At 36.8% G+C, this 9,486-nt stretch overlaps 1 non-coding gene across 1 annotated transcript; it reads right to left on the bottom strand.

Annotated features, from left to right (window-relative positions):
• Positions 1 to 5,685: 5,685 nt before the first annotated feature.
• On the bottom strand, positions 5,686 to 5,791 carry LOC140876898 (small nucleolar RNA R71). Its single transcript, XR_012149127.1, has one exon. It is a non-coding gene; the product is annotated as a small nucleolar RNA R71 (small nucleolar RNA).
• Between the last annotated feature and the right edge of the window lie 3,695 nt (positions 5,792 to 9,486).

Here is a 9,486-nt window from a genome sequence, read left to right as displayed (position 1 = left end):
TTTAATAAAGAATGAGTAGAGTATCGTTTGTTGGTAATCGGTTAACTCGTGCCCGGAAACGCAGCGAAAATATTAAAATTTTTAACAAAAGAGATCCGAGCACTTGTGTAGCATTCAAAATCAAACAACCATAGGGTGTTTAGAAGTTTTACCTATCAATCTCAAAGATTGATTTATGGCTCCAATCAAGTTGATAAACAACTAGGCTCTTGAAGTGGTAGACACTATCTACAAGCTTCTAAGAGCACACCTTGCTCAAAATGGATTCAACACTTCAAGCCTTCGAATTAGGTCAACAACTAGACGATCTAGATCCGCTCTAAATATGCACTATAATATTTAGAGAATTTTGCATTGAGATTTTCTTTTCTTTCTTCCTCAAAATGAAAAGAAAAAACTTGGAGAATATCTTGTGAAGTGTTCGGCCACCTCCACTTCTAATTGGAATGTATATGTGTGTATATTATTCATAATAATATATTAATGGTTAAGGATTAAACAGATACAATTAAACCATGCATGGAAAAGTTCAAGACATGCATGGAAAATTGCAACCCTTCTTGCAACCCTTCAAATTCCATCACACATATATATAACATGAATATATATATGTTTCGAATATATATATATAATATATATACATGTTTTTGAACTTATTTAATTAAACATTAAACTTAATCCCAATTAAGTTTAAATAATTAATTAAATCTAACTTGAACTCATTCAAGTACACTAGTATATAATTATTTAACACTATATTAATTTGAGTTATACTAGACTCAATAGTGTTTAATTAATTCAACACTTGAATTAATTTAATTATTTGTACATTACAAAGTCTACTAGTATTAAATTAATTCAACTATTGAATTAATTAATTAAGTTCAAAATAATAGTTTAGAAAATCAAAATTTTTACAAACTAATTATTTTAAGTCAACTTTTAATCTTGGAACACATTCACAAATTAAAAGTTACTTTTCCATTTAATCTCCAATTTAGAAGTCAAACTTCTAATTTATTTTACTTATAAACTCCTTTATAAGTTGTTCAACACATTAAACTAATTTTAATCTCAACGGGATCTAGAAAGCTAGTACTTGTGTGACCCTCAATGGTTCACTGATACAACTGGCAGTGGGTTCACATCTCCATGTGATTCGGGATCAACAAGTCCCTTATGTGAGCATACCCCATATAGCTCCATTCTTATTGATCAACTCCTTGATAATAAGAACGTCAGAAAACTCAAGTCTGATAGTACCCAACCAGTCATGTTAAACGTCTAGCAGCATCGCTTACATGACTCCCTAGGTATCAAATGATAGTGCCTGCAAAAACCAATCAATTATGGTTAGCGTACAGTACGGTCCCTTCAACTCATATATCCCGACCGATTCGACAACCATTGGGTTATCGAGAGTTGTCATTGAATCGATAACTATGTGTCATGCCGTAGTAGCATCGAAGGTGTAATTCAAGAAACCCCTTTCTTAATTATCACCTACTCTGATCAAAGATTTCAAGCTACGTATGCATGAGATTACATAGGATATCCATACCCGTAGGTAAGCGGTGAATCCCCGACTACAATGCATTGACTCCTATATGTTTCGTCACAACACCCAACATTGCCACCTGATGACCCCAGATGAGTCGGTAAACAAGTCAAAGTGAATCACTAGCATATAAAGTCTCCATGATGTCCCGGTCATAAGGACTAATGGTGTACAACCATAAACTAGGACTTCTCCACTCGATAAGTGAGAACCACTTGGAAAATCCTTTAGGGAGGGTTGTTCAGTGCACTCTACAAGGAGCACCTATTTGCATACTTGGACATCTCCATGTCCCCTACCAATGAAACATGATACTCACATCGCAAATAATAGTCTCAAGCTCGAGCGGCCTTTATCCTTTTTTATGGTGGCTGAATCGACTAGAAACAGTTTAGAATATACAATATTTGATAGTCGTGTTTTGTTTGCATATTTTGATGTTATTTTGTTAGTAGTTTGCATGCATTTATTTGTGTTTGTTCATGTTTTATCTTAGTTTTGTCTTTTGCATGCATTTATTTTCATAACATACTTCCGGGTTTAATGTGTAGGAGATTTTAAGTTGAAAAACAAGAGGACAGTGTTGGCTATTTTTTCCATGCGCTCGAGCGGATGAATTGATGAGATCGAGCGCAGAAGTTGAAGTATGAAGACAGAAAGTTGGCGTAAAATAGTGCGCTCGATCGGACGAACTGATAGGATCGAGCGCGCTCAAGGAATTTTGGACAGTGGATCGCATGTTTTTAGCGCGCTCGATCGTGCGTACTTATGCAATCGAGCGCGCTCGTCTTTCGGGAAAAAAATTATTAATTTTGGTAATTTTGTTATTTTGGACTCTAGGCTTTATTAGACTCTTAATTCCATTTTTAAAGGGGAATCATCAGATTTCGAGACTCTTCTTTGGACGCTAGGTTTTGTTCTTCAATTTCTTTTCTAGTTTTCTTCTTTTTTTTTGAATTTTTATTGATTTTGGTCATGAATCGTTGTGGCTAAGTTTTAATACTTGGTTGAGGGAGACGAAACCTTGATGTACTTTATTCATGAGATTTGATTCGTAGTGTTTAATCTTTATTAAGTATCAATTTTTGATCTATATTATTTCATGTTTGTATGCGAGATTTTAGGATTGGCCTTCTTAGGATTTTGTTTTGCAAGCGATAACTAAATTAGAATTCAAATCCGTAATTGTTTGAACAATCTAATATGCGAAGCAACTACGTTTGATATTTTCTGCTGTTGAATTTATTAAATTGTAGGATCAATTATTGACTAGGCTAAATACAACCGCTGGTGTTTGTGTTGTCTAGGTTCGTCAGTTTTACTAGTTTGAATGCTATCGTGGTTTTAAATCTAGATTGCTGTTAATGGGTTAATTTATGGGGTAAGGGTTAATTTAGAATGCTGTTTTCTAATTAACTAAAATTAAGGTGAAACAGGAATTGGATTTTCAGTGACGAATATTTAATAGGATTGATTATTTTTAGGGAATCGATGATTGAATGAATAAATATCAAGGGTGTAGTCGACCGATACCAAGCCTCGTCTCTTATTAATTTCTCCAAGTTTATTATTCAATCTTGCATGTTAGTGAATTTTAATTGTTTAAAATTTTCAGTAGTTAATCTCAAACTTCAAATCCCCTTTTATTTATATAGAACACATTAAATTTACCTTTTCTCGTAGGAACGATCCCTACTCACACTACTGCCTTATTTGTTTATCTGATTGAGTCGGGTAATTTGGGCGTGATACGATTAAGCGCTACCAAATTTTGGCGCCGTTGTCGGGGATTGGTGTTAATTTATTGTGTTCTTAGTTTATTTTATTTTATTTTATTATTCCTCGTAGTGCTACTCTAGTTTGTTCATGCTTTCAGGTGAATATTCTGAAGAAGAATAATTTACATACGACCCAGAGATAGAAAGAACCTTGCTTAAGCGACGGAGAGAAGCTCGTAGGAGGCAAGAAGAGGACGAAATTAAGACTGAAATTTCTGAGGAATATATGTGATAAGTGCATTTTATGCACTTAATTTATATATGATTTGACTTGGATTTTATGATGTATCGAGTGAATATTATGCGTATTTGTTGTTGTTTTTGTGAGTTGCAAGAAATTGAAGAAAAGTAGCAAGAAGAAGCGAAAAGCCGAATTACGGGACAACAAACTTTAGAAAATTACTGGGAATGTTACAGACATCTAAATCCGATCTCCACCATTCACATTGAAGTTTAGGATGTTTTAAAGTTTCTGTCCACATTTCAGCTCGATTTGATGGCTAAAACTTAAGTTATGATTTTTACAAAAATGTTGCACATATGGTGATATGGAAGAACAAGTAGCGCCCCAGCTCTAGTTTTCCAGCGCTCCAGCGCCCGTAAATTCATGTCCAGAGCGCCCCAGCGCCGTATTTTGAGCGCTCCAGCGCTAGACGTCCATCATTGAAAAATAAAATACGAAACTTGAGCGCCCCAGTGCCGAATTATTAGCGCTCTAGCGCTGCGCAGTCTCCAAAAATATGGAAAGTCTTTAATCGAGTTTTAAAAGGGATTTTATGACTTATTCTGGAGGATACGAGGGTTTAGAGAGTTTTCAGAGCATAAGACGGCTATTGAGAGTTTTGAAGTGCACAAGAGCTCGAGATTCCGGTACGAAGACTGAAGACAGCGGCATCCGGCGACAGAGAAGCTTCATTCTAATTCTTCTAGTTTCTCTTTGAACTCTAATTTTCTAAGTTTTATGGATTGTTGGAAAAACATGTTTTATTTGATTTTGAATTGCGTTATGAACTAATTTCTTAGTCTAGAGGTAGACGGATCTTGACTGAAAACCATGATTGACATATTTTGATTTATATATTTAAATTTCTTCGCACAGTTTATTTGCGTTTTTCTGATTTTAATGCTTTCAATTTACTGGCCATAGATTGAATGATATTTTGTTTGAAATCTATCACTCGAGAGATGAGATTTTGAATACGACATAGGAAAATACATCTATGGTGTTTATACTGTTCGAGAGGCATATAACTCCATAGAAGTCATTAGAAGAATTCTTGTGCTTTTTACCGGATTTAATAATTGAACTTTGATAGAGATATTGAGTTTGTTATTGAATACGAATTTCTGCTTGAAACTCGAGAGAGGTAGTAAAAAATAATAGAGATTCTTGGCTTATAAACTAGAAGAATTGATAATTGAACAATCATTAGAAATAAATTGTGGTGAACAGTCAAGTGAAGTCGAACCTCTAGCATTCTTCGCTTATTAAATTTTTCTCTCGTGAACTCGTGGTTATTTAGTTTTGTTTCTTGCAAATTTTAGTTTTATAAAAATCAAACCATTTTCGTAGCTCTACATAGGATTATGATTTTATTAGTTGCAAATATTTGATATAATATCATTTATTCATTCTCCGTGGGATCGACTTGGACTTAATTCCTTTATTATAACTTGACATCGAGCGCTTGCGAGCCAAAAACACGAAACAAGTTTTTGGCGCCGTTGCCGGGGAATGAATTTTATTTGATTTATATTAAATTGTGCTAATTTGTCTTAATTTTGATTTAGAGCATTTTATTTTATTTTTTTGGTTCTAATTTTAAATCTTTCCTGTCTATGCAGTTTATGCGAAAAGCCAAAGTTACGAATTACTGCTCTTTGATCTGGAAATCGAGAAAACTGCTAAAGCTTTGAGAAAAGCTAGAAGAGAAGAGTTGCAACAAATGGCTGAAGAAAGGGAAAGAGCTGTCAATAATGCTCCGGTGCCGATCAGAGATCACTTTCGACCAGTGATCAATACTCATTATTCTGGGATAGCTCGGCAGAACATCACGGCAAATAATTTTGAGTTGAAGCCAGCTCTGATTAATATGGTGCAGCAGAATCAGTTCAGGGGTGCAGCTACTGAAGATCCAAATCTGCATCTGCGTACTTTTCTGGAGATTGCTGACACGGTGAAGATTCATGGTGTTCTTGAGGACATCATCAGACTACAATTGTTCACATTCTCTCTTAGGGACAATGCTCGTAGTTGGTTGCAGTCACTACCTCTTGGGAGTATCACTACATGGGAAGACATGGCATCCAAATTTCTGGCTAAGTACTTTCCTCTTGCCAAGCCTGCCCAGCTGAAAATTGAGATCACTACTTTCAAACAGCAAGATTTTGAGCAGCTTTATGAAGCTTGGAAGCGGTACAAGGAGTTGCTTAGGAAGTGTCCAAACCATAATTTTTCGGATTGGGAACAGATTGAGTTATTCTACAATGGTTTGAATGGCCCAACGAGGATTTCTGTGGATGCTGCAGCTGGAGGTTTAATATTTTCTAAATTTCCTGAACAGGCTTATGAGATGCTTGAGAAAATGACTGTTAACAATTATCAGTGGCCGAGTGAGAGATCTGTAATAAGGAAGTCTGCTGGAATTCATGAGGTTGATGCATTCACTGCTTTGACTTCTCAGATGGCTACTATTTCTACACAGTTGGCTGCAATGACCAAAGGCAATCAAGTTTCTATTAAGACAGCATCGTTGGAGACTGCCGTAAATTCTAATGATGGATTTTAGAGTGTGGAGCACGCTCAATATGTGAACAACAGAAATTACAACAACTATCAAGGTAATCCTGTACCCAATCAATATCACCCTAGTCTGCGTAATTGACCGGCTAAATCGGTGTGATATAAATCTACTGGCAAGCGTACCAGGTCAAGTAATAGTAAAGTGGACAGAGAGTCCAAGTATCGATCCCACAGGGACTGTTGTCAATTCTCAAGATTTAATTATTTTACTTAATCTAGACAAAATAATAGAAAATATTTTGAATTAAATAAAATAAGAATATAAAATAAAAACTGCTTAAGAAATACGAATGAAAATAACTAAAGATAAAAATAATTAAAATAAAGACAACCAAGACACACGTAGGTACCGAACAAATCACGTAACATGTAGTCGATTCAGGACTCAGATTTAATCTTAATTCACGGGAATTCTCCTAATTTGTTCAAAGGTCTATTTCTAGAACAATCAAACCTATTCAAATATTGATGAACTAATCTTTCGTAATTCTAATAAAATTTGAATGCATTAAATATTTATGAAAATTCAGTTTACACCCAAACCACATAATGAAACCGAATTCTATTTCTAGTCAGTTTTACACTATGTTGAAAACCAAAGTGATCGAATTCGAAACCTCCTCTGTACAAATTGGAATCGATTAACAAGCAAACAAATAACTGGCCAAGAAATTTGTAAGGCAAAGATAAATCTGATAATCAATAAACTCAAATCAACTCTAAAAAATCCCAAACAAACATCCAAGTTTTCTACATGAATTTGTTCGGCCCAATCACGCCGTCTTGGTTGAAAATAAACTACTCAATAATTAAAAACAATAATTCAAAAATAAAAATAAGAAGAAGAAAAGAAAAGAGAAATCTTCTCTCCCAAGCCTTGTAGCCGCCTCATCTTGCGTTGTCTGCGCTCTCGAGCTTCCGAAACCCTCAAAAATATGTTATATCTTCTATATATATGGTCCGGAACGCCTACAAGTTAATTTCCTCTCAAAATAAGGATTTTTCGGAACACATATGACCCCCGAACACGCGCGCGGGCGCGGCATAGGCCTCGCACGCGCGCAGCAGTTAAAAACAGAGATCTGATCACGAAACTCGCGCGCGCGTAGTGTTAAAAAACAGCAAATTCTCAATCAACTCGCGCGCGCGAACTTCCCTGTAAGCTCTCTGGTCATCCCTTCTGCGCACGCGCGAGAAAGAGGCTCGCGCGCGCGCGGCTTTGCCTTGGCAGCTTCTGGAGTCTTCTTCTGCGCACGCGCGAGCAAGAGGCTCGCGCGCGCGCGGCTTTAACGCACAGAAATCCCAAATTTTGATTAATTTCCTACAAAATTCAACCAGGTGAGTCTAATGCAAACACATAACATAAAACACTAATAAAACTAACGAAAAATAACTTAAATGCATGCAAACTAAACACAAAATGCTATAAAATAATGCATACTAAATACACTTATCAACACCCCCAAACTTAAACCTTGCTCGCCCTCGAGCAAGACATGCAAAAACAACATGCAAACAAAAACATAAGTGAGGACAAGTCATGAAAGTGCAAAGCCTCTGAGAAGTTCAAGTACCAACAAAAATCACCGAATTGCTTTCAACTTTTCATAAGACATCTTCGATTTAACGTGAACGTGTGTGTGTGAAATGTCATTCCAGTTTCATGCAACTTAGACTGAATTCATCTCAAATCTGCTTAGCGGCCTATGACAAATCAGTGTAAGTTTCACTCTTCAAGTGTCTCCTCCTCTCAACAATCCTCTAGCAAAAGCACACTTCCCTTGAGAATAAACACGCACCGCCGGATTTTGTACCCGACTATTGTTAAGCCCCATTATTACCCGCAGACTTAGCTATAACTTGATAGGATTAGAATTTCAACCCCCTCATCTATAGCCCGGATGGAGCATCAATCCCATTGAACCCGCAGACTTAGCTATGGAACAGTAATTAGGATTTCAATCACTCTCCAAGCCCGGATGGAATTGTTAGTAATTTTTTTCTAAAAAATTTGATTATTTTTAGGAAAACACCCCCATTTTATCCGCAAACTTAGCCATGAATTTCAATTCCGAAACCACAACCCGGATGGAGATGTTAATTTTCAAAAAATTTATCCAATCCCATTGATTTTTTTTTTCTTTCGCAAACTTAGTCACAACTAAGATAGTATTGAAAGATCAATCCCCTCGTCTATGACCCGGATGGAATTGGCTCTTTTATATATATATATATATTTTTTTCAAAAAAAAACTGGTGCGCTCAAAATCATCAATGTAGTGCTAGAAATCATCGAAAATCAAAAACACAATCAAGATCAACAAACCACCTATTGCCGTGCAATGGTCAAACAGTCAGAAATTTCATCAATTCTTTCGCTACAATCCACTGGTTTGACATGAGTGCATAAAATATTCACGGTTTAACCTACAGTTTCTCATGTCCAGTCAAGAGCAAAAAAATTTCAAAAATCCATTTTTTCAACAAAAACTTCATCATCATTGGCAATCATGACTCAGTACACAAGCAACAAAATGAAATGCCATGTTTACGAACTGGATGCAACTACGACATAATGAACACAAATAGAATGACAAAAAACATGATAACTAAATAACTAAACACCAAACACCCCCCCAAACTTATCAAAAGCATTGCCCTCAATGCTTCAGAAAGACACAAACACAAGAACAACAAATAAACAAAGAACACATGCAATGCAAAACAAAAAACAGAATGCACAAAACATAAAAGAAACTCCCCTGGTGACTAGTCATCGTCTGCCTCGTCGGGAATGGAGGGATCCTGTGGGGCGACCGGAGCATATGGAGGTGGTACGGTGGACTGGAATGGGAATGGAGGTGGGTAAAGCGGAGCCGCTGGAAAGCCCGAAGTATCAAGTCCCAATTGCGTCGCCATGCTGCACATAATTTCTTCCACATTATGTAAGTGAGTGGAAGTAGCCTGAAAATAACTCATGGCATAGTGATCAAAAGCTGAGCTCTCGATGGCCATGTCTTGCGCGGTGCGGCGAGGAGGAGATGCTTGAGGTGCTGGTCGACTTCTAGAAGAACTCCCCACTTGAGGCTGACCGCTACAAAATTCTAAATTGCGCTTTGCTTGTTTAGATATAGCAAGCTTCGCATCGACGGTCTTGAAAGGTGGGAGCCACTCCTCATCGGAACTAATCGGCACACCCGCCTGGCGACATAGGGCTGTGATTGTATGGGGAAAATAGAGACCAACCGTCGGATTCATGGAATACTGAATGGAATCGTGTATAAGGTTGCCCACATCAACCGGCCATCTCTTCGTGATAGCGTAAACTAGTATAGCCCTATCTACTT

This window comes from Henckelia pumila, chromosome 1 (genome assembly GCF_033568475.1).
Source record: "Henckelia pumila isolate YLH828 chromosome 1, ASM3356847v2, whole genome shotgun sequence".
Classification (NCBI taxonomy): domain Eukaryota; kingdom Viridiplantae; phylum Streptophyta; class Magnoliopsida; order Lamiales; family Gesneriaceae; genus Henckelia; species Henckelia pumila.
This window is presented reverse-complemented; position numbering and strand designations above follow the sequence as displayed.